The sequence below is a fragment of the Mauremys reevesii genome, linkage group 7 (assembly GCF_016161935.1).
Source record: "Mauremys reevesii isolate NIE-2019 linkage group 7, ASM1616193v1, whole genome shotgun sequence".
In the NCBI taxonomy this organism is placed as follows: domain Eukaryota; kingdom Metazoa; phylum Chordata; order Testudines; family Geoemydidae; genus Mauremys; species Mauremys reevesii.
Genome location: NC_052629.1, coordinates 68859223 through 68885350, shown reverse-complemented (window position 1 = coordinate 68885350; position 26128 = coordinate 68859223). Strand labels below are relative to the sequence as shown.

General features: G+C 46.4%; 1 protein-coding gene and 1 pseudogene across 2 annotated transcripts in view; one reads left to right on the top strand and one right to left on the bottom strand.

The window, feature by feature from the left end:
• The window catches only part of LOC120368798, a 49931-nt gene extending 49306 nt beyond the window's left edge, over window positions 1-625 (top strand). Inside the window, exon 4 of one of the 2 annotated variants that reach the window (XR_005582793.1) lies at window positions 561-625. The gene's annotated coding sequence lies outside the window, so the exon portion shown is untranslated. Of the gene's footprint in view, window positions 1-556 lie in introns of both variants that reach the window. The other variant, XR_005582792.1, reaches the window with a different exon arrangement.
• Window positions 3-13453, bottom strand: LOC120368797 (annotated as a pseudogene).
• Window positions 13454-26128: the final 12675 nt, after the last annotated feature.

Here is a 26128-nt window from a genome sequence, read left to right as displayed (position 1 = left end):
ATTTACCGAGGAATAACAATGAGCTGGTAGGACATTGGGGTATTTGGGGTTAAAGTCATTGGAGTTATATCAATATCCTTGTGGTCAATAAGAGACTTCAAGGTAAAGTTCTGCAAAATCGTTGTCAGTAGCAAAAATAGCTGCATCCGAGCCAGAGCCTCTCCCATGCAACTCCGTTTCCCTGCAATGGAAAAGGAATATTGAAGAGTTGCTGGAGATCTTTCTTTGCAGCATTTTACATGCTGTTTCTATGGATGGAGGATAATGGAAGTCACTCCGAGTTCAGGATGGTAGGAAAGCATTTGAGGCTTAAGAAGACATTCCAAAAAATTTTAAGGTTTGAGTTCCATATCTAAAGTGGTCTTTTTAAATCCAGTTTGGGGAAAGAGTTGGGAATATGTGGGTTTTGAGGAATAGCTTATGCGCTTCCCAAGTTAGCTAATAAGTGTTAAGGGGGAAGTAATGTGGTGGCTATTGAGTAACAAGTAAGGAAGTGCAGGCAGGATCATGAATAGGTGGATGAAGGAATAATTGATCATAGATTCATTTACACCAGACAGACACCAGAAAAGCATGAAGTTGCCAAGCAGAGCAAAGAGAGGAGTATGTGGAGTGCATCCGAAAAGTCACGTCAGATAGCTAGTAGGAAGTAACACGGTTTAAAGACTAATAGATATTTTACTAGCGTGAGAGACTCTGCTTCATGGACCACCTGAAAACCCTCTGCAGACAGTGTGAGCCAGCAGAATCATCGAGGCAAAGCTAGAAGACAGTCTGGGATCTGAAATAAACATGGATAACTTTACCTATAGAAAAAGGCATGAAGAAGTCACTCTTCTTGAAGGCACCATTTTCATCCAAGAAATGCCCGGGGTTAAATTGCTCTGGGTTTGGAAATTCCTTGCTGTCATATAGGACTGACTGCAGTACAGGGAATATAGTGGTGCCCTAAATTAGTAAACATATAAACAGAGTTAAAGTGGATACTATCCAAAGCAGAGAAACCTTCAAAATTCAGAGCTGGACAGTAGGACCCATCTTGATTTTTCTTTATTTTCTTGCAGTTCCTGAACTTCATGTTTTCAACCAGAAGTAGAAATATTAAAATTCCATGGTTAGAACTAATCCCACTGAAGTCCCATCCACAGGGAAATCCTCTTCAGAGAGGTTGTTCCTATCTGATCACTATCCTGAATTCAACATCTAATAGTTTGGGGAGAGTTTGGCTAAGATCCAGAAGTTTCACTTGCACCTCTGAGCTGATGCTCTGAAGCATTTGAGGTTTCCTGGTCAAGATACTGTATTCATCACACCAACAGTTTCCCCATAATTCATAATTAAGCTAAAAGCCCCATGCAATTTTACAGTGAAACTCAGTCAGCAGCCCCTGAGTATGGTGAGTTCTGGTACATTTTAAGAGCTCAACAGGTGCAGAGTTTGGTGGAGATTAGAACTGGGAAAAAATTATCCACCAGAAATGCAGTTTCAGATGATCCAAAACTATTTTCAAATTTGACCCAATTAGTTTTATCTGGGAAAAAGTTATTCACTTCAGAAAACACATATGAGCTGGGGTGTGTGTCTCCTTATTACTTCTAGGCCAGAGGCTAAGGTACTTGGCATGTGAGAGATGCAAGTTGGAATCCCCAATTTGGAGCAGCAATTTGAACTCAGATCTTCCTCGCATCCAAAATGAGAATTTTAACCGCCAAGCTCTCAGATATTCCAGGACAGGCTCCTTTCAATCTGTCCTTATGAAGCTGTTCCACTTTTTATTAATATTTAAATATCCACTGAGCCAGTGAGAATGACTCTATAGCCTGGTGAGAAAGACACTAATCTGGAAGGCAGGAGCTGTGGATTCAAATCCTTTCTCTGAATCACGCAGAGGGAAGATTTCAATCCATATTTCTTACCTCCCAGGTTTTCGGCCTAATGAAAATACAAAGTGGAACAGCTTGACCAGGAGGACTTGAGAACAGAATAACCTAAATGCTGGTGATTAGGGCACTCAGCTGGGAGGGGGAAGAACTGCGCTTGAGTCCCTGCTTCACTGAATATTTAAGTATTGATACAAAACAGAATAGCTTCAGCAAGAGAGATTGAGGACTCACCCCAGCATAGTCTATAGCCTGGTGCTTAGGCTGTTCACTGGGGAAATCTGAGTTCAAGTCCTGGCTCCAGAGTGGAGGTACAAATCCCTAACCTGCAGACTATGAAAGTCTGTTCAGCTTCATACAGGGGCTTGGAATGTTTCAATATAATTGGTACATTCCTGGCAATTATTTAAAACTCCCACCACAAAAAACTGGCCAAACTATTTCTATTGTGAACAACTCAAAATTAAAAAGAGAAACAGGCAGAAGAACTGGCCCTTTCACAGAAACACCGAGAACTGACCTTGGGGATAATGTATTCTCAGAAACAAGTGTCTCTAGTCACAGCACGTGGGATACCAAGAGGGGCAAGAGAGATGAATCTCTGCGTCTCATGGACCACAGCATCTGTGTAGGGCATCTGGCTTCAGTCTGCCATACAGGGTCTTCGGCCGATCACACGGTCAATCTCTTCATGAACCTTCTCTGTCATCAAATTAATGAGATTTAACAACAAGACTAAAAACAGAATTCCCATAGATTTGCCCAAAAGTCTGTCGCTTTGCCCGCAAAACAAGTCTTAGCAGATGGACATTGGGAATATAACAAAACAGGTGAGATTTTGTGTTACAGAAACTACTGTACTTCGCAGCTATGACAAAGGGCCAACAATGTAATTACAGGGCAGTGATATTGTTCATACCTGGTTCTGTTACTAACTAGAGCACAATGTAAAATTATCACCAATGCATCTAAATATCTACCAAGCAAGAGACTCCCAAAGCAACTCCCCCCTTCCCCGCCCCCTGGCCATTTGCTAATATGAAGTTGGAATTAGCACTGTATACAGCTGTTTTTTTAGCACTGGCAGAGCTTTGATTTAAGCCCTTACACGATCCTGTCCTCTACAGGCCATTAACTCCAAAGCCAAAACAACTTTGCCTTCATTCAGGGAGAAAGGGCCCATTTGACAGCCCCGGAATGTGAAAGCATCTGTTACCCACAGAACAGACACAGCCTGGTCAGTGGCAGGGCAGGCTTCTCTTTTACAAACACTGCAATTAAACACCCATGGCTGGCCATGTCAGCTGACTCAGGCTCGCAGAACTCAGGCTACGGGGCTGTTTAGAGGTTGAGGCTCAGGCTGGAGCCAAGGCTCAGGGACCCCAGGAAGAGGGAGGGTCCCAGAGCCCGGGCTCCAGTCCAAGCCAAAACATCTACACAGCAGTTAAACAGTCCCGTAGCCCAACCTCTATGAGCCAGACACAGCTGACTCAGGCCAGCCACGGATGTTTAATTGTATTGTAGACATACACATGTACTTCCCTTATCAGAGAACCTGAACACTGATCCGGATTTGAGAGAGGAATTCAATCACAACAGCCACATTTAGCCTTTGGATCCTTTCCTCAGATGGCCAATAAGGGGACAAGTAATGCCCACTGTACTGCTGTTTTTTGGATGAGAACTTCAGCCTGCAGGGAACTGAAGTAAGAAAGTCCCCCAACACATCTTCAACTCACTTCACATGAACCAAAGAACATCCACCACATGGCAGTCATGCAGGTCATTGACAACCCAGGCCAGATGTGATCTGGTGATTTAATGGGGGAGGCTCTGCTTACATTCACTGATCTATAGAGCCAGGCACTCCTCACATCTCCCCAAGATTTAACATTTTGTGTGTGTGTGTCACCGTTACCTTCGATTTCTGGGTATTTCATAAGAAGCTTGAGTCCATGTTTCAGGGTGTCACTAGTTGTCCCTGTTCCAGCAAAGAATAAGTCTAATGTTCTTCTTAACAAGCTCTCAGTGGTAAATTCTGACTGGCTGTTATGTTGCTCCTGCAAAAAGGTTTGGTACAGATGGTTGATAATTGATTGTAAAAGCATCAGCTCTATTGTCACAAGCCAAAGAAGTCTCATTTTCTACCCAAAATGTGACCCACCTGGCACCGCTTTACAAATCCTACAGAAATGGGCTATAGTCCTGGAGATTACAGCAGCATTATTGCAGTGCTTTGGGCCATTTCTGTTCACTAAGGTGCTTTTACATGAGTGAGGTGAATATTATATATTATATTATAATTTCCTTGTCTCCCTTTAGGAGCTTCTGAAAAGCCACATACTCTGTTGTTCCTTTACAAATAAATAGCATTGATATGTATAACCCACTCCCCAGTAAAGGGGAAGGGCTGCGGCTATCACCTACCTGTTTTACTTTGATGAGGAAAGCATCGATGAAGTCTCGAGGGCAGCTGGGCTCCAGGGACTCTCTGTGCATCTCCACTCTCTCCAGAACAAACTTTCTGAACTCCTCAAAGTGTTTAAAGATTCTCTGGTGAGGCCCAGGGATGTAATACATGAGAGTCGGGAAAAAATTGTACAGCTGTAAAGATTGAAAGAAAAATACATCTTGGTTTTCCTGGGCAGAGAAGCTTCCTTCATAATATTTACTCAAATGACTTAACTACAGCAGCACAGACTCTTCTGTGACAACTTATTTTCTAAATGGATTCTGAAGAACTTTGAAAACTTTACCAACTCCCATTACCCAATGCATATATATTCCACACAAAAACTTCAGGGACATTCAGTTACATTAGCTAAAAGACTCTATTATTTTCAAAATAAAACCATCCACAATAGACACATCCTGTTCTTGAAAAATCACACTGAAGTGCACTATCTTAACTCTGAACACAGATTTTCTTGGCAAGTGGTAGCACATTATAGATTTTCAAAAGGAAATTTACTTTAGTCGTGCTGAGGTTGAATTTAAGAGACTCACATTCTCTGCCAATGTAACACCATTGATTTTGAATGAGTTATGCCAGCAGACAGTTTGGCCCTTCATTTGGTACATTTAGTGAGGTTTTCAGGAAGGGGGCATGGAGGTAAGTGGCTGTGAGCTGGAAGTGAAAAGGAGTTTATTATGGAGGTGAGGAATATGATCACATTCACTATCATGTTGCTTATGTGATAAGGCATGTGACATGTGATTGGTGTGGATGTTAACATTTTAACTTGGCAACTTCCTTGATTTTTACCGATAATGTTGACAGTGAATATCCTTAAGCAAATTTAATTCTGAGCTAATGACGTGTTTTGTGTGGGAATTTAAACAATACTTAGAAACAAGTTTGAGACTGGGTTTAATAGTAGCTGCAGCCTAACGAGGAGACCATTATGGGAATGTGAAATAATGCTTGTTTATGGAAAATTAATAGTTAAAGAAAGAAATTACTGTACCCTCCCCCAATATAAAGGAGAAGAATAGACTAAACCCCTGAACATGCCTCTGTCCAGGGAGAGCGCTGGATCTTTCTACTTTCCATTATGAGATTTATTAAAGTCACAAATTTCTCATCTTCATAGTCAAACCGGTCCCCAAAGACAATGGAGCAGATGACATTGGAGACGGCATGGGTGAGGAAGAGGGTGGGGTCAAAGGGCCGTCCTGGAGCAAAACTAAACTATAAAGAGTCAGTCTGAATTCAGTGTCTTGACCCTTAGCATCAAAGTCACTGGCAGCACGGGGATGTTGTGGATCTCCAACCACAGGGAAAGACTCAAGGTAGGGCTGACAGCAGTATTTCCTGGGGAGGGTGGGTAAGGCTTGGCCCAATCCCCCACTCTTACTTCTCAAATGCTAAATTAAACACTTGCCACTTTTTTTCTTGGCAATCAGTTTTCACTCTGTCTGCTCTGCTTCTCTTTGCCTGGCACACTCTGATCTGAGTGATACCTGCCTGTCTGACTTGGGGTCTATTTCACAGTAAGGATCCCAATGCTTTCACAACAGGATCCTGCTCAGAGGGCTCTGCAAGATGTTTCCTGCATGTCTGCAAGAATGGCATCCATATAGTCCCCTGCTTAGCAGATCCATCACACTTCCTTCCTCCATTTTTTATTTTTCATGTCTATTTCAGATGTATGCTGCTTGCAGTACAGAACAGTCCTTCCTATCTGTTACTATTAGCATACACACAATAAAGCCCCAATCTTGGGATCTGTACTCACTACTGGAATATAAATAGCAATAATTAGTGGGTCACTTATAAAGCATTGTCCATTTACATGGTGGTTTCCAATAATTCCTGTGGGAGCCCATCATTATAGAATGTAGGTGCCAAATTTGTATCAGACGTGTAGCACAGATGAAAATGAGAATAAGCAACTCTAGGCATGGATGTCTCATTAACGCAGGAGACTGAAGATAAATGGATCCACTCTTACCTGGTTCACTGTCTTAGCTTCTGCCAACTCTAGACAAACCTTTTCCATTTGCTCACTGGCCATAGATCAGTGAGTAGAAAACATGGGTGTGAGCAGAGTCAGGATGAGCTCTACTCTGACATCTGATGGTGAATTATGGAAAAGAATTTCAGGGGCTGATCTTGTTTGCATAGGCACACCCACACCGCCTAGCACGAGTCCACAGCAGCCCAAAATGGTCACTTTGACAGCTGTGGGATCCCCAATTTCTCTGTTATTAGGGCAGGAGGAATAACGTGTTGTTACCCTGATTATGTGAATGAAGGACTATGAAATTGTTTTATGACAGAGGGTCTCACCATCAACTATGTAGCACTTGCGAGACAAGGGACATGGGTTCCAAAACCCAGTGAACTGAGAGAGATGGGGGACTGGTATGTGTGCCTGATGATATGTTGCCCCCTCCCTTCCCAGAACACCAATTGCACCTCTTCCTCCTCTCTCCACTGTTGAAGAACAGATCTAATTTTGATTCCATTAGGAGTCCATCTAGAGGCTGCTGAGCTGAATTCACTTTGGGCCAATGGTGCACCAGCACTGGGGCTCCCCTACTACAAGCTGAAATCACTAAAAGAGCTAAACTTACTGAGCTGAGTGCTGTGTTAACTAGTGGGGGAGCCTGAAGCTCTATTGCTAAGCAGCTGGCAGAGCAGAGCAGTTTTCAGCACGGCTGGAGCACCACGCAGAACAGAGAGCGGAGCTGAGTGGTTTGTGGGACGGTTGGAGCGGTCCACAGAACAGTGAGCAGAGCGGAGCTGAGTGGTTTGTGGGGATGGCTGGAGGGTCTTTTGCTCCTGGTTTATGTTATGAATCCTGTTTGTGGTGTTTCCCCAATATGATGCCACATTGTTTCCCTCCTTTATTAAAAGGATTTTGCTACACTCAGACTCTGTGCTTGCGAGCGGGGAAGTATTGCCTCCTAGAGGCACCCGGGGTGGTGGTATGTAGTTGTCCCAGGTCACTGGGTCGGGGCTCCAGCTGGTTTTGTATTGCGTCATTGAAACAGAACCCCTGGATACTGAACCTGGCTCTTGTTGCTGCCAACTCAGAGGGGCAGAAGGGTTACATGGGGAACAATAGCCAGAAAAGGTCATTTTTAGACCTTTGCCTACAAACATTTATATTATATTAACATAATTAGTTATATCTGCAGCTAAAGGTTTTAGTTAGATGTTTGAACCAATATCATTATCTGAGCCACTGCTCAATATTTAATATCATGTAAAGCAGAAAGACTTTAACTGACTCTTCAATTCTAATTTCCAACCGAGATAATGTTGATCCTCACTGTGAGTGTTTTTGAATCTTTCCACCAGGAAATGGGCTTCCTCCAGGATTCGCTCTTCAGAGCTCTTTTTCCCCATCCCAAAATCCCTCAAGGTGGTGAGGGTAAATTGGCGTAGCTGCTTCCACGGCTTCCCACTGCCCATAGAAACACCTGAAAAAGGGAAGAGAAGGGGAAACAGGAGGGAGGGGCCAGACTTTCAAACCCACCCAAACATTGTTTATTCAAAGTTTCATAGGAACATAAGATTGGAAAGAACCTTCTAGGTCACTGAGTCCCGTCCCCTGCTATATCAGTCAACCCTGTCATATAATCCTGTTCATAAACTTTTAAGTTTATGACCTTGAACTCAAATTTTATTTGTATCTGTTTTCTGCTTGGGAGACTGTTACACGGTCATCACTCAGTACTTTATCTTTTTGATATGTTTATTTACCACAATATCCTACATATTAAACTCATTGCAGTTTCAGAGCAATTCTGAGGAAGAAAAATAATTCAATTCATTACTGTAATGAGGTGCAGCTGGGCCCCTCTAGCTTCTGCTCCTGCTGCACCCACAAACCAGCCAGAGACCTCTGCCTTGGTGTAATCACGGGTGCTCTTTATTTACAGTTTACTTTCCCACCACCTTGTAGCTACAAACAGCTTCAGTCTTGCAGCCAGCAGCGATGAGTTCCCCTTCCCTCTATTCTCTGGCTCCTCCCCTTCTCTTCTCCCATTGGCTTCCTTCCTGCCAGCCTTTATGTAGCCCCTAGCTAACGAGGCCAGCCAGGCCTTGGCTTACTCAGCCAGTTCCACTTCCCCTTTCTTGACTGGAGTGGATATGACAGAGGCCTGGCTCAGCGTTTCTTAGCCAGCACCCTGCCACAATTAACATGTCCAATACCTGTAGTTTGTTCTCTAACAGAGCTTGGCCCAACACAGCAATGAGAATTCTTCCAGTCACAGTAATTAGAGCAAAGTATATGTACTGGCACAAACTAAAAATTAGAAGTAAACTGGGAAACACATTAGTTTGCCAAATTGTAACCATTTGGGCTAAAAAATTTCTGTCTGTGTGCCTCAGGTTGAACGTTTTTTGAATATTTCAGTCAAAGTGTTCATTTCCACGAACAAGGTTAGGGAAAAATATGTTGTTCTGCCCATGTTAAAAAATGCTGGGACCTTTTCTTTGAGAAACTCTAACTACCATTTGTCAGAGCTGGGATTTGAAATTTGGCTGGGGCTGGCTTGTGTGTCAATGTGTGATTTTGCCATCCCCATGAAAATCTACCCAAATGTCACTAAGTTATAAGCCCTTGAAAAATCACATTTCACACATTGTCAGTAGAGACTTAGGGTATGTCTACACTATGAAATTAGTGTAACCCCCAAGTAGATGACAGATTCTTGGGACTATATCTGCTGACAGCTCAGGGAGAGGCACTGTCCCTGGTAGGGAGAGTCTGCCCGGCAACCAATAGGGAGTGACAGGCCCTCCCAGGGAGAAGCCATTTTGTAGTGAGTCTGGGGCCAGCCAGGGGAAGGGCAGGACTGGCTGTGTGGGGAGCTGGTGAGTCCCAGGCCTGCAGGCAGGGTTCCCCGTGAGAACAGGCCTCTAGGGACCTGAGAGCAGATCCATCAGCTGGGTTTTTCCTTCATCACTGATGATTCCCAATTGGTAGCGTTTGCTGGGAAATTTCCCCAGCCAGGCTGGGTTCGCCCTCCAGCTCCCTAGGGGAGCCCAGTCCCCACATGGTCAGCTCTGCTCTGGCTGCTAGTCCAGGGAAGCTGCCTGCAGAGTGTGTGACTGGAGGATGGGCTCGGAGGCTACATTTGGATGTTAGTGTAGATGTATAACCTACACCTTGAGCCCTGCACCCCTTTGGGGTGAGGGGAAATCCTGGGACCTGAGCAGTCACGATGGTGCACTCTGGGATAGCTCACGAAGGCCAATACTGTCGAATTGCATCAACACTACCCTGAATTCGACATGGCAATGTCAATTTCAGCGCTAATCCCCTCGTCGGGGAGGAGTACAGAAATCGATTTTAAGAGCCCTTTAAATCGAAAAAAAGGGCTTAGTCGTGTGGACGGGTGCAGGGTTAAATTGATCTAACGCTGCTAAATTTGACCTAAATTCGTAGTGTAGACCAGGGCTTAGTGTTTAGCGGCTAAAATCTCCAAAGATACTGTCATCACTGGACATACACCAGCACCACTCAGCTCCTAGTGCTGGTCCACAAATAAAGATGACAACCTACTACTGTTAATGGTTACTCTATTAGCTCAAGTGGCAGAGGTCTGTGCAATGGATCTAAAGGTTCCAGCGGCATCAGCGTAACATATTATAAAAGTGGCATCCCAGCCTAGGGGTGGTAGGAGAGAGAGATGTAGCCCTTGGGAGGTGCCAGAATGATGGTTACTGGTGATGATGAGGGAGGGGCTAGTGATGATGGCTAACATTTCAGGTTATTCTGCAAGGGATGGTGTGAATTCCATAGTATCTATATCTCCGTTACTGAGTTGGGGTGTTTGTGACAGGGCTAAATGTATTAATAAACAATATTTGTAAATATAAAAGAGTTCCTATTGTGTGAGTGTTGCAACTGTGCACATCAGGGTTCCCTACTGTATAATAAGTTTTATAATTCTGGGCCTGATCTTGGGGGCAAGAACCTGGCAACCCTCAAAATGATAACTGGGAATTCTGAAGTAATCTATATAATTAATACATAATCTAAAACTCAGGCAACAAACTGAAACAATAACAAAAATAATGCTCCACCCCTCCTGGGACGTACCTAGTCTAGTGAGGACAGGCAGTGGCATGGCTACAATGGCACAAGTGGTGCAGTTGCCAATGCCCAGAAGTTTATGGGGGCTCAATCAGATGGAGCAGTGCTCCAGCACATCACCTGGAGCATGGGGTTGGATGGAGGAGCATCTGGGCCAGCTCTGAGTGGCAATGCGACTGGGCATTCAGGTTTGGACTGGCTGCCCTTTGTCATGACAGAGGAGTAGCCAGCCGAAATCTAAGGGGTGATGCAACCGCACTCATCACTCCAGTTGGACTCAGGCCACATAAGTGTGGAGTGGGAGATGGGCACCACTGGGCAGCCAGGATTGGGAGGAGCAGCCCTAGCCTGGGATGGCAGTGGAGCGCTGAACTGCGGGGGCACCAGTGAGTGGCCAGGAAGATCTCCAGGGCAGTAGGTGATGGGCTGGAGGGCCAGTTGTTGAGGTGTTATAGGGCGAGTGGGGAGCAACAGTGAGCTGCAGGGTGAGGGATTGAGGGCAAGTGGGGTGAGTCGTGAGAGGTGTGGGGGGAAATAGGGGATTTGGAGGGTGATGAGGTGAGTTGTAGGCTGGGATGTTGCCGGGGAGGGAGGAAGATTGTGGGCTATGGCCTGTGATTGGAAAAAGGGGCCTCCTAATCTACTCTTGGACCAGGGCCCTCTGGGGCCATGTTACACCACTGAGCAGGGGAAGAAGGGGGTTGGCATCTCCAGCTCCGGTCTCCTGGCTGTATTCTGGCCCTTCTGTTGTGTGATGGCCTAGTCACTGCCTCTCACTCACCTGTTATGACCCATTCATGTCAGGGAGCAAGTGGAGTAACAGGGAATGGAACCAATCTTTGCTACTGTTCTAAATGAAACTCCAGCTGCTTCCCCTTTTATTGTCTCAGTTGTGCTCCCCACATACAGAGAATATCAATGCTATATGCTGATGTTACTGGAAATTTACCTTTTTTGTCGGGCAACCTTTCAAATATTGGCATACGTCCTCTGTCACTGAACTCGTCCCCTTGATCAATCAATGCTTCCTTCACAGCCTCCTGGCCATACAGCACCACAACCCGCTCTGAGCCCAAATATATTGTGAAAATCGGGCCGTACTTTTCATTGAGTTGTCAAAGTTAACACACAAAACCAGCACGTTTTAACATAAATCCACTTAATTAAGAATAAGAATGTGAGTAGATCAAATTACAAATTAATGAAAGAGCTCATATGTGGCTAAGATAATACTACTCAGAGTTTACTATTCTGACTTGGGAACTGCCTGACTTATGCTTCAGTTTCTAATCTTGATGTTTTGTTAACGCTGTGTTTTTCCTAGAGGGAAAGAGTGAGTGTGAAAGAAGGATCATTCTATCTGTGTTATATAATTATCTCATCCTGCTAGCAGTTGGAATTAATACAGGTCCTTTCATTTGTGAGCTCTAGCAATTTGCATTATTTAAGTAATGACGATTCAGTTCTACTCTGAAAAATGACTGTGTACAAATGACACTTCTAACACCACAGAACTCCTGCCTCCATTTATTCATAGTAACATCTGCTGACTTTATAATGACAAGACAGTTTTTTCCTTATTCCTGTCAGCCCTGCAGAGGCAGAGAGAGAGAGTGGAGTGAGAGTCTGTTTCCCCTTTTACATTACCAATAGACTTACTGCCTAATTTCCAATCCATTACACCTGTGCAAATCAACCACAATGGGGTTACATATCTCTAACTCTTTATGGTAGGATTTGATGAGAATGAGGGTGAACAGATGTAGCTGGGGGCAGAGTTTCTCCTGTTTAACTTTTATTATTTGTGATGGTGAGCCAGAAGGAAAGAAACCAACTTGGCAGTCAGATCCCAGGCTGTGGATTGCCATTTGCATGTGAGATGATGATATTTGAGATGATAATTATAGTGAAACAATAGCATGGAGCAGAACAAAGCCATTTTTTCAAAGCTGACCTGCAGTTGACACCTTACCATCCCCTTGTGAAGCAGGCAAATATCATTACAGCAATTTTACAGATGGGGAAATTGAGGCAGAGAGCGCTTAGGTGACTTACTTGGATGCACCCATGGGCTACATCTGCACTTGGGGCTACGGGTTTGATTCCCAACTTGAGCAGACCTACTCATGCCAGCTCTCATTGAGCTAGCCCACTAAGAACTGTAGCATAGCCCCAGTAGCACAGAGAGTGGCATGGCTAGCTGCCCCGAGTATATACCCAAGGGGTACAAGTTGGTTTATGCTTAGGGTGGCTAGCCCATGCTTCCGCAGCTATTACTATTTTTAGCACACTAGCTTGACAGCATAAGTCTGTCCATGTGAGCTGGGAATCAGACCCCAAGCTCCAAGTGTAGCCGGAGCCAGAGTCTGTTGCAGAGGTAGGAATAAAAACCAGGTCTGACTGCCCTTTCTCAACAGAACCCACTAGACCACTCCCCCCACAGTGTGATTGTCTGTACAGCTTGCCGTGAACTGGGCAGATATATTCTGGATTACCTGTGATTTAGACACCTATATTAAAAGGCATAGGTTAACATGAACAGTTTATATCTAGCATTCAAGATTAATTATTTTTGTGGGTGGAAATTAAGACGGAACTATGAGGAGTTGAGTGACATGGGATTGGCACTGTATAAACGCCAGACATTTCATGGAGTTCTGCTTGAGCTAGGCTCTGCTTAACCTCCACCTACAACCAAACAATAGATGAGAAACAAATACTTTTACCTCACGCACTGATTGGGGCAAGTTCTTCACATTCAGCTGCAGTGCATTTCCTATGATGGGAAAAGCAACAGGGCCAGGTGGCAGCTTCCCACTTCCAGACATCTTTTTCCATGCTGAAAGGAAAAGAAGGCAAGAGATGCACACTGCCAGGAAAATAGTTGTTGCTCCCAGAGGCTCCATTACAGAGTGTAGCAATTATTCTGGGTTCTAGCAGGGAGTTTACTGGTATTTCAGAATCCACATTTTATATATTGTGTGGTGGAACAAAGCATGCAAGCCAATAGCCTCTCTGTTCCGCTTGGTAAACTAGATTAGTCATTGTCCAGCAAAAGAAAGCTGATATCAAACTAGGAATGAGCTCCTTTGAACCTTTATTTGTATATCATGTGTGTTTGCCCGTCCAGCCTTTGTTCCCCATGTATTTGTCCAGAGAGGATAAAAGTTAATCATAAAGTGAATCTCTCTAAAGCTGTCCAGACTTCCATGGACTTCTCCAGTTTTGATAAATATTGCATGGAGGCATGCTGTTAGCTGAAATATTACATACTTAAACTGACAAAAAACTTGGTTAACACATAGTTAAGGCTGTCCCAAAGTATATTGTTGTAGGCTATGTAATATGTAGCATGTATATTTTAGATGTCGGAAAGTATGAAAAGATACCAACTTGTCTGGCAAGTAAAGAGAACAGCCAGGTGAAAAGCTGAGCTAGCAACCTGATCAGGTGACCATCCGCATCAGAAAAAAACTGAGTTAGCAAACTAATCATAGTGTTAGGCAAGAAAGTGGTTACAAATATATAGTGAATAGCTTTGTAGCAATGTATGTAAGAGTAGCACCTGGAAATGGGGATGCACTTGCGTTTAATCCTCTGCTATACCCTATTTCATGGACTGGTCACTCACTGAAGCAGCAAATAAATGACATACTTTCTTCAGCTCAAGAGTTGGTCTACACACCTGTGCGGGCTGGATAGTGGGGGAAAAAACCAATGAATAATTGTGTCCTTCTAGAACACTGAGTTCAGTGAAACTTAAACTTCTCGAAAACCAGGCACTGAAGGGTTAAGGTATTTTAAATGCAAACTTGTGAAAACCAGGCAATTTAGAGTTAAGGTATCATCCACACAATGGTAACTCCCTCCCTGGGGCTGGGAATCATCTGTATTCACTCCAGCTGCATTCACTGAGGTGAGGCTAACTTTATAGAATGGTGGAAGAGTTAGTTGGAGCAGCTAGCCAGAGCAGTGATTGTGGTATGAAGTGAATGGAGGGGGGCGTGCAAGTCCCACATGGGTGTGATCAAAGCAAAGCAGTGCATGTGTACCTTGAGAGTGGCAATATGCCTCATGTTAGCACTGCCTTGTGTAGACTGTGGCCATGTCTCCACTACAAAGTTTTGCCAATGTGAGTTACATTGGTGTACAGCTGCGGGATTTAGTACATTGATTATGCATGTGCGTACTTGGCTTCCTGTGTCAGCACCGTGCATACTAGCCAAGAGTGCTTGTGCCAATGCACAGGGTGATGAACTATAGGTAGGTCTCCCACTAAGCAACCTGCCACTGTTCAGTGCACTGTTGTTTGGGTAGTTTTGGCAATGCATGGTGGGGCATAAACAAGAGGTAAGGCTGCCATCCCTAGAAAAGTACCTCCAGGGAAGTGTCATCAAGATCTCTCATGAAGATTCAAGGGACATCCCTGTGTACGTAAAGAAACTGCTCCACGTGCCCCCCCTCCCACCTCCACATAGGGAAATGAAACACAGATAACTCTACTGCTATTTGTTGTTTGTCTGCCTCTTCTAGTATGAATCAATTAATGAAAATTTGAAAGCTGTGTCCTGATAAATTGGGGGAGTCATAACTGCCATGGGAAATTTATTTACAAACTTACCCAGGGTTCCTTCCCCTGCTTTGAGCTTGTCCTTGCTCGACTGCTGGGATTGGCTGGACTACGGTGAAGTAAAAAACAGATCTTGGCTCGCAGCACAGCTGGAACCCCTCCCAGGTTGCCTGTCCCCATTCCTTGTAGGCTTTCTGCTTTCTTTTAATCGCCTGTTTGAGATGCTTCCTCATCCAGCTTGTTCTGGAGCCCTTCACTCCGAATTTTTTCCCCTTGCTTGGGTTGCAGGCTTCAGATAGTTTCTGTAACGTTTACTTAAAGTAACTCCAAGCCTTCTCCACATTCAAATCCTTGAGTTCTTCAGTCCAATCCACTTCCCTAACTAATTCTCTTAAGTTTTTAAAGTTAGCTCTTTTGAAATCCAGGGCCCTAGTTGCAGATCAATTTTTGTTTTTCCATCCATTTGGTTTAAGCTGAATTAGTTCATGATCACTAGAACCAAGGTTATCCCCTACAAACAGTTGTTCCATGAGGTCCTCACTACCCCATAATACCAAATCTAAATTGGCATCATGTCTTGTTGGTTCAGTGACTATTTGGTGAATGAATCTGCACCTACCAGCTTGGTCCCAGCCCTGGAACATATATTACAAAACTACATAAATATGTAAATATATAGAAGTGTTGAGGTGAGTTGGAAAATTAATGAGGAGCAACTTTATTAACACTGTGCTTAGTTCAAATTCCATGAACAAGCAGGGGACGGAGAACTCTAGTTCAGTCTGAAGCCACAGAAACTCTGCCTATCAAAGTAGGATATCAAGCCAAAAGCATTACATCATCACAATTTATTCTCATTGGCTGGTCAGAGAACAAGGGCTGGACACTGTTACTAACTCACTGTCAATAAAGCCTTACAGCTGCCTAAAGAAGTTTCCACAATTGTCAGCTACACCACAAATGAATTGAAAACATACCCAGCTTCTCTTCACACCTGAGCCTGTCTGAGAACAGTACACGATTATTCTACATGGCTTTTTAAGTCAACTGTATGGTTATTTTTTGATATGACACATAATTTTGTTAAATCCAAGTTACATAAAAAACTAGTAATTGATCTGTCATTTTGAAGACAATGAGTTCATTTTCTGTCACTGTGGCAATGCGTTCAGTATCAAAGACAATCAGATTAACGCACAGCACTGGTCTAAGGTATTGAGGTGATTTTTCATTGTCTTTATCGAGGAAGAACACAGAGCTGATATGATTTTGGTGCATTTGACATGAAGCTTGACTTGGGAGTTATATCAATGTCTTTGGGGCAACAACAGGTTTCAAGGTAAGGTTCTGCAAAATCATTGTCAGTACCAAAACGAGCTCCAACAATCAATTGGTAAGTACCTAGAAGATAATAGGGTTATGAGGAATAGCCAGCATGGATTTGTCAAGAGCAAATCATGCCAAACCAACCAGATTTCCTTCTTTAACAGGGTTACTGACCTAGAGAACAGAAGGGAAGCAGTAGATGTGATATATCTTTGTTTTAATATGACTTTTGACACAGACCCACATGACATTCTCATTAGCGAACTAGGGAAATGTGGTCAAGATTAAATTACTATAAGGTGGTGTAGTGGGGTGGCCACCCCACTCCCTGAGAGAAGGGCTGGAACAGGCCTTTGAGGCTGCACAGACCAGCAGCCAATCAACAAAGGCCTGTGGAGAGCCAATCCAGGGAGGAGGACTGGCCCCTGAGCTAGGGAGCTAGCACCTTGGACAGAGCAGTGCTGGGCAGGCATGGAGGGAGCAGAGGAGAGCTCCGGCCCAGTTACCTGCCAGGATACAGCCCCCACTAAGAAGGGCCGAGAAGGTGCAAAGGGCCAAAGGGGAAGTGGGCTAGGGATGATAGTCTAACAAGGGGAGAGAAGGAGGGCAGGGAGGCTGCTGCTAGAGGTTCCCTGGGTTGGGACCCAAAGTAGCGGGTGGGCCTGGGTCCCCCCCTTCCCCTGTGTACTGCACGTGGCTGCGGAGGAGCGTGGCCTGATACAGGCTGTAGCTGGCCCCTGAGGCAAAGGGGCTAGAATTTGAGGCTGCAGTCAGCCACTAGAGCAGGTGCAGATGGAAGACTGCTGATAACTCCCCCTCCCCCCCAAAGGGGGTGAGACTGGAGTAGTGGGCACTGCCGGAGGGCAGTGTCCTGAAGCAGATGCCGCCGAGCGGGGAACAACATGGGTCCCAAAGCAGCAGAGCAGACAATGGGCAAGATATCACGTGCAGAGGGTGCTCCATGACTGGACAGATCTAATTCCTGGACCAACCAGCGAGAGGCGCCAGTGGTGGTGAGTCTTGACCCCATCACAGGTGGGTTCAGAAATGGTTGAAAAGAATGTACTCAGAGAGTAACTATCAATGGTTTGCTTTCAGACTGTGAGGGTGTGTATATAATGGAAGGGCCTTTCTTGTGTCCAGTAGTAGTCAATATTTTCATTAATGACATGGATAATGGACTGAAGAATATGCTTATAATATATGGACATTATAATGCACAACTATAAAATGGGGAATAGCTAGCTAAGCAGTAGTACTGCTGAAAAGCATCCTGGGAGTTATAGTGGTTCACAAATTGAATATCAGTCAACCATGTGATGCAGCTGCAAAAAAGGCTAATAACATTCTGGGGTGTACTAACAGGAGTGTTCTATGTAAGACACGGAGGTAATTATCCCACTCTGCTCAGCACTGGTGAGGTCTCAGCTGAAGTACCCTGTCCAGTTCTGGGCCCCACGCTTTAGGAAAGATGTGGATAAATTAGAGAGAATGCTGAAGAGAGCAACAAAAATGATCAAAGGTTTAGAAAACCTGACTGCTGAGCAGGGCCGGCTCCAAGCACCAGCTGAGCAAGCTGGTGCTTGGGGCAGCAGATTCCAAGGGGCCGCATTCCCGCAGGGTTTTTTTCCCCCTTCGCCACTCCAGTCGCCCTGTAGGGGGCAGCAGCACGGAGGAGGGGAGCGCCCTGCTGGGAGCGGTGCCAGGTCTGTAGCAAGCCCTTCCCTTCGCCGCTCCGGCTGGTCCACAAGTTTATTTTTTGTTTGTTTTTTGCTTGGGGCAACAAAAAAGCCAGAGCCGGCCCTGCCGCTGAGGAAAAGTTAACAAAACTGAGCATGTTTAGTCTTGATAAAAGAAGATTGAGGGGGGACCTGATAACAGTCTTCAAATATGTGAAGGGCTGTTATAAAAAGAATGGGGAACAATTGTTTTCCTTGTCCACTGAAGGTAGGACAAGAAGTAATGGGCTTAATTTGGAGCAATGGAGATTTAGGTTATATATTAAGAAAACTTTTTTAACAATATGGATAGTCAAACTGTGGAACAGGCTTCCAAGGGAGGTTGTGGAATCCCCATCACTGGAGGGTTTTAAGAACATGCTGGACAAATATCTGTCATGGATGGTCTAGATTTACATGGTCCTGCATCAGTGGTGGGGGTGGGGGCTGGATATGATGACCTGTCAAGGTCCCTTCCAACCCTGCTTTATTAGGATATCTCTCCAGATGTCTATGCAGTTGGTTTTGTGTTACTATATGTTTGGTATTCCCTTCAATTTTAGTGTTGTCTGCACATTTGATGATGGATTAATTTATACCCAACAGACACCACATAAAGCAAGACACAAAGTTGCCAGGCAGAGCGAAGAGAAGGGAGTGTGTAGTTAGTCAAAAAACTCACTTCAGACGAGCAGGAAGTGACACTCTTTAAAGACTGGTAGATGCTTTGCTAGCACGAGAGATTCTGCTTCATAGGCCACCTGAAAACAATATGCACTAAACAGTCTGAGCGCCACTAGGAAGTTCAAGGCAAAGCCAGAAGACAGTCTAGGATCTGAAATAAAAATGGCTTATTTTACCTGCAGAAAAAGGCATGAAGAAATCACTCTTCTTAAAGGCATCATTTTTGTCCAAGAACTGTCCCGGGTTAAATTGCTCTGGGTTTGGAAATTCCCTGCCACCATATAGAACTGACTTCAGTGCAGGGAATATCGTGGTGCCCTGAATTAGCTAATGCAGAAGAAAAGAGTTAAAGTGGATACTATCCAAAAGAGAGAAGCCTTCAAAATTCACTGAGCTGGACAGTGGAATCCATCTTTGTTTTTCTTCATTTCCATGCATCCCTTGTGATAGACCCAGGCCAGTTGGGTACAGCAGAATAGCAGAAGGCAGATATACTGGCCACTGGATTAACAGTTTTCTGTTCCCTGACTGACCAGAGCAGGGGCTGCTCCAGGCTAATGCGAACACCTGATTCTAACCTGCAAAGAGTCAGGTTAGGCCATTAAGTTAATGTGACCACCTGACTCTAATTAAGGCCCTGCTGATACTATAAAAAGGGCTCACTCCGGTCAGGCAGAGGAAAGCCAGGGAGCCAGAGGAAAGGAAGTGCGGCTGAAGGGCTGGTTACTGAAGATACCCTCAAACCATCGTTAAGGGAGCCCTAAGGTAAGGGTGAAGAAGGGAGGAGTAGGAGATCTGTGGTGAAGTGGCCCAGGGAAATGTAGCAACTCTAGCAGTGAAAGGTTGGCTGCCAACAGCTGCTACCATTAGGGTCCCTGGGCCGGAACCCGGAGTAGAGGGCGGGCCCGGGTTCCCCCCAACCCACCACTACAGGAACATCTCCTGGGAGGGGAAGTCAGGCCCCTGTCAGGACAGGAGGCTAAACAGAGACTGTGGGAGTTCTCTCACCAACCTCCTTGCTGGCCTATGATGAAAAGGGCTCAGTAGACTGTAACCGTGGCCTTGAGGGAGAAGGGCTACGTGGAGGGTCACAGTGAGCCACTGAGGCTAGCATAAACTGCCTAGAAGTGCAGGACCCACGGGAACAAGGTCAGAGCTCCACCACAACTGGTGTTAGAAGTGGGATTTTGATTGTTCACAGCATGGCGGAACAAAGAGGTTTTTACTATAAAAAAAAAAATAAACCAAAACAAAACAAAACAAAAAAACTGCACTGGGGTTTTTGGTTGTGGGGGGTTTTTTTTGTTTGTTTGTTTTGTAGCACATGGAGGAGGTGGTGAGAGCTCTGGTGCAAGCCACAGCGGCCCAGCAGGAGGCAACCCAGGCTCAGGCGATGGCACAACAGGAGTCCATGAGGTTACAGCAGGAAACCAACCAATTATTAATGAGCCAGGCGACCCAAGATCGAGCCCTCCTGCACAAGGTTGTGGACCACCTGAAGATCCTGACCACCCAGGCCCGGGGGTCCAATGAGACGTGAACCCTGAGGGCCACCGGTTGTCTGCCAAAGATGATAGCAGATGATGATATAGAGGCGTATCTCCTCTCATTTGAAAGGACTGCACAGCGTGAGGCGTGGCCCATGGAGCAGTGGGCCAGCATCCTCGCCCCTTTCTTGTGCGGAGAGGCCCAGAAGGCCTACTTTGATCTGCCCACTAAGGATGCTGCTGACTATTCCCGGCTGAGGGCAGAGATCCTAGCATGATCCGGGATGACGGCAGCGGTTCGGGCCCAGAGGTTCCAGGAGTGGAAATATAGGGAGAACAAACCTCCAAGGTCCCAACTATTCGACCTCATACACCTTGCTCGGAAGTGGTTATGGCCTGAGGCATGCAGCCTGGAGGAGATTTTAGAGACTTTGGTCATGGACCATTATATGCGGGGGCTGCCACCAGATCTCCGCAAATGGGTCTGCCAGAACAATCCGTCCACCTACGACGAAATGATCACATTGGTGGAAAGACGGATGACAGCCAGGGAATTAATCCAACTACCCAAGGAGGGCCCCTCATGAAGCAAACACTTGACCCCGACCATGGAGGGTCGGGTGGCCAAACCCCCAGGAAGTCCTAGGTGGAAGAAGAGGGAGGTTGAAAACCAGTCGGGAACCCAGAAGGAAGGGGAAGGCCTGAGTGGAGGGAACCCTGGGACTAAACCCCCTAACCCACGTGATAGGGGAGTGACTAGAAGCAATAGGTGTTATGGGTGCAGGGAGTTGGGGCAGATAGCTGCCCAGTGCCCCAATGTCATAGAGCCAAGGCAGTGTAACCTGGGGAACGGGGCAGACCCATGCAGCCTACTCTATATTGTAGGGGTCACAGTCACCCCACATAAATATACAAGGCAGGTAAAGTTGAATGGGGTAGAAACCATGGCACTCGTAGACTCGGGGAGTGCTATCACCCTGATTTCGGTAAATTAGTGAAGTGCAGCCAGTTAATGCAGGCCAAGCGTATGGGGATAACCTGTGTCCATGGGACTGTTAGCTACTACCCCATCATACCAGTGAAAATTGAAATTCAGGGAAATGTCACCGGAGTGAAAGCAGGGATAGTCCCAAACCTCCCATACCCCGTGTTCATAGGTAGAGATTTCCCTGGGTTTGGAAACTTGCTCCCACCGGAGGAATTGGAGGGAGAGGAGCTCCCTGAACTTCAGAGAGCTTCCGCGGCAGAATGTCACCTCCCATTTTTCGCAGAAATGTCCCAGGAGCTATTCCCTGTCCCAGAGAAAGGCAGGAAGACCAAAAGAGAAAGAAGGGCGGCCAAGGCCTTGGGTACCCGAATCCCGATACAAGGACAGAGGGTCGCCTGTGTAGGCAGACGTACACGGGCAACTGAAGAGGAGGGCCCTGAGACAGAGGAGGGGTCAGAGACCACTTCTAACCCCAACCTCACGGAGCCAGCCGAGAGGGCGGAGACAGATCCCTCAGAGTTCAGGCTTTTAAGCCCAGAGGGAGAGACTTTTGGACGGGACCAGGTGGAAGACCCAAGGTACGAGAACGCCAGGAAGGAGGTGGCTGAGATAGATGGGGTACCCATAGAGGGAAAGGCCCGAGGGCCAGGGCCTTATTTTGTGATCAAGAGGAATCTCCTATACCGGGTCGTGCAAATGCAGGAGCAAGAGGTACACCAGCTCCTAGTCCCCCGGAAACACCAGAAGGCAATATTAAGCCTCGCTCACAGTCACCTTTTTGGAGGACACTTGGGAATGGAGAAAACCCAGGCACGAATCTTACGCAGGTTCTTCTGGCCGGGGGTACATGAAGACGTCCAGCGGTACTGTGCCTCTTGCCCTGAATGTCAACTGCACAGCCCTTGTCCACATCTAAGAGCTCCTCTGGTACCCCTGCTGATCATCGAAGTTCCAAGATCATCGCCATGGATCTTGTGGGGCCGCTAGAGAAAATGACCCGAGGCCACCAGTATGTGCTTGTCATCCTAGACTATGCAACCAGGTACCCAGAAGCTGTCCCCTTACGAAATACAGCTTCCAAGTGCATTGCCAAAGAATTAGTGACATCTTTGCCTGGGTAGGGCTACCAAAAGAAATCCTCACAGACCAGGGAACACCATTCATGTCCAAGTTGATGAAGGACTTGTGTTCCCTGCAACATGTCCAGACACTGTGGACCTCGTTTACCATCCACAAACCGATGGTCTGGTGGAAAGATTTAACCGAACCCTCAAGGCCATGATAAGAAAGGTGGTAAGCAAGGATGGGAAAGATTGGGACAACCTACTACCGTACCTCATGTTCGCCATCCGTGAGGTCCCCCAAGCTTCCACTGGATTCTCCCCCTTTGAGCTGTTGTATGGACACAACCCCCGAGGCATCCTGGACATAGCCAAAGAAATTTGGGAGGAAGAACCCAGTGAGGGGAAGAACGAATAGAACATGTAGTACGGATGAGGGACCGGATAGCCTGGGTCACTCCCATAGTGAGGGAGCACCTAGAGAAGGCCCAAGAGGCCCAGAGAACCTACTACGACCATCAAGCCAAGCTTCGTCAGTTTCAAACCGGTGACCGAGTAATGGTACTGGTACCCATGGCCGAAAGTAAGCTGTTGGCCCAGTGGCAAGGGCCCTACGAAATAGTTGAACACGTAGGGAAAGTAAATTACAAGGTGCGACAACCAGGACGTTGAAAATTAGAGCAGATATATCATGTCAACCTTCTGAAACCATGGCATGTGTGAGAGGCATGTACAGTGATTCGAGAAGAGCTGCACACAGGGAACAAAAATCCTGAACAGGTGAGGGTGTCTCCTGATTTAACGACAGCCCAGAAGAAAGAGGTAACTGAGATGATTGCCCAATATCAAGATGTATTCTCAACAAAGCCGGGTCGCACAACTGGGACATATTACCACATCATCACAAACCCTGGGGCCAGAGTAACTATGAGGCCCTACCGGGTGCCAGCATCCAAAAGGGAGGAAATAAAAGCAGAAGTCAGGAAAATGCTGGAGATGGGGGTCATCGAAGTATCCCACAGTCAGTGGTCCTGCCCAATAGTGTTGGTGCCCAAACCTGATGGCACCACAAGGTTCTGCAATGACTTCCGTCGACTAAATGAGATATCCCAGTTTGATGCCTACCCTATACCCCACATAGAAGAACTAGTGGACCGTCTGGGGAATGCCCGGTACTTGACAATCTTAGGGCATGTCCATACTCACCGCGCGGGTCGACACAGTGAGTTCGACTTCTCCGAGTTCGAACTATCACGTCTAATCAAGACGCGATAGTTCGAACTCCCCGCGCGCTCCGGTCGACTCCAGAACTCCACCACCGCAAACGGCGGTGGCGGAGTCGACCTTGGAGCTGCGGAGTTCGACCCCGCCGCGTCTGGACGGGTAAGTCAGTCGAACTAAGGTAGTTCGACCCCCCCCACCCCCCGTAATGTAGACCAGGCCTTAGACTTGACAAAGGGGTACTGGCAGATTCCCCTAGCCGAAGATGCAAAGGAAAAGACAGCGTTTACTACACCAGAGGGTCTCTTCCAATATACGGTCCTTCCTTTTGGACTACATGGGGCTCCAGCTACCTTTCAGCGCCTCATGGACAAGTTATTACGCCCCCATACCAGTTATGCTGCGGCCTACTTGGATGACATGGTGATTCATACCCCAGACTGGGAGACCCACTTGGAAAAAGTGGGGATGGTCCTTGATACCTTCCGGCGAGCTGGCCTTGCGGCAAACCCTGTTAAGTGCACTGTAGGGTTCATGGAGGCCAAATATCTTGGCTACGTGGTAGGAAAAGGTCTGGTAAAACCCCAACTGAATAAGTTAGAGGCCATCCAAAATTGGCCTCGGCCAAGTTGTAAGAAGCAGGTCCGAGCATTTCTAGTAGTGGTGGGGTATTACTGGTGTTTCATCCCCCATTTTGCTACAAGGGCAAGTCCCCTAACAGACTTAGTGAAGGCCCGTGGTCCTGATCCAGTCAGATGGTCCGATGCAGCAGAGAGGGCATTCGCAGACCTACGGACTGCCCTCTGCAGTAACCCCGTATTGATAGCCCCAGATTTCAACAAGGACTTTATCCTACAGACAGATGCATCCAAGGTAGGGTTAGAGGCCGTCCTGTCGCAGATGGTTGGGGAGGAGGAACACCCAGTTCTCTACCTCAGTAGGAAACTCCTTCTGAGGGAACAAAAATATGCAGTAGTAGAGAGAGAGTGCCTCGCCATAAAATGGGCCATGGAAGCATTGCGCTACTACTTGCTCGGGCGCAGATTTGTCTTCGTGACCGACCATGCCCCTCTTCAATGGATGCAACGGAACAAGGAAAAGAACACAAGGGTAACCCGGTGGTTCTTATCCCTCCAACCTTTCCAGTTCCACATAGAGCACAGAGCAGGGAGTCATCATGGCAATGCCGATGGCTTATCACGCATACACTGTCTGGTGTCCCAAGCTGCCCAACCCCTTGGTGCTGAGCAGGGGGGAGGGCTATGTGATAGACTCAGGCCAGTTGGGTACAGCAGAATAGCAGAAGGCAGATATACTGGCCACTGGATTAACAGTTTTCTGTTCCCTGACTGACCAGAGCAGGGGCTGCTCCAGGCTAATGAGAACACCTGACTCTAACCTGCAAAGAGTCAGGTGAGGCCATTAAGTTAATGTGACCACCTGACTCTAATTAAGGCCCTGCTGATACTATAAAAAGGGCTCACTCCAGTCAGGTAGAGGAAAGCCAGGGAGCCAGAGGAGAGGAAGTGCGGCTGAAAGGCTGGTTACTGAAGGCACCCTCAAACCATTGTTAAGGGAGCCCTAAGGTAAGGGTGAAGAAGGGAGAAGCAGGAGATCTGTGGGGAAGTGGCCCAGGGAAATGTAGCAACTCTGGCAGTGAAAGGTTGGCTGCCAACAGCTGCTACCATTAGGGTCCCTGGGCCAGAACCTGGAGTAGAGGGCGGGCCCGGGTTCCCCCCAACCCACCACTACAGGAACATCTCCTGGGAGGGGAAGTCAGGCCCCTGTCAGGACAGGAGGCTTAGCAGAGACTATGGAGTTCTCTCACCAACCTCCTTGCTGGCCTATGATGAAAAGGGCTCAGTAGACTGTAACCCTGGCCCTAGAGAGCGAAGGGCTACGTGGAGAGTCACAGTGAGCTACTGAGGCTAGCATAAACCGCCTAGAAGCGCAGGACCCACAGGAACAAGGTCAGAGCCACACCCTTAAACGTCATACTTTCAACCAGAAGCACAATTATTAAAATTTTATGAGCACAGTTATGCCCACTGAACTACAGCCCACCCTTTGTACTACTCACTGGCAGAGCTAGGATACATTGAGTGACTTTGGGCTAGCAATGGGGATAGCAATACTACCTCCTCTTGGTAAAGTGCTTTGAGATATAGGAGGTAAGTAGTATTATTCAGCATCTCAGACCCAGCAAAATACCCCTGCCAGTGAGAGAGAAGCTACATCAAAGAAATTAATTTGGGGAAATCCTATGGCCTATGTTATACAGGTCAGACTAGATGATCACAATTGTACTTTCTGGCCTTGTAGCGCTGTCCACTAGTATCTTCGGAGGATGTTAAGCAGAAGCTACTAAAGTTAGATATTTTGAAATCAGCAGGTCCAGGTAACTTGCATTCGAGAGTTTTAAAAGAGCTGGCCATGGCACTTGGTGGACCATTAATGTTGATTTTCAATAAGTCTTGGAGCAGTGGGGAAGTTCCAGAAGACTGGAAGAAAGCTAATGCTGTGCCAATTTTTAAAAAGGGTCAATGGGATGAGCTGGTTAATCACTGGCTTATCAGCCTGACAGCGATCCCAGGCAAGATAACGGAGTGGATATTATGGGACTAGATTAATAAAG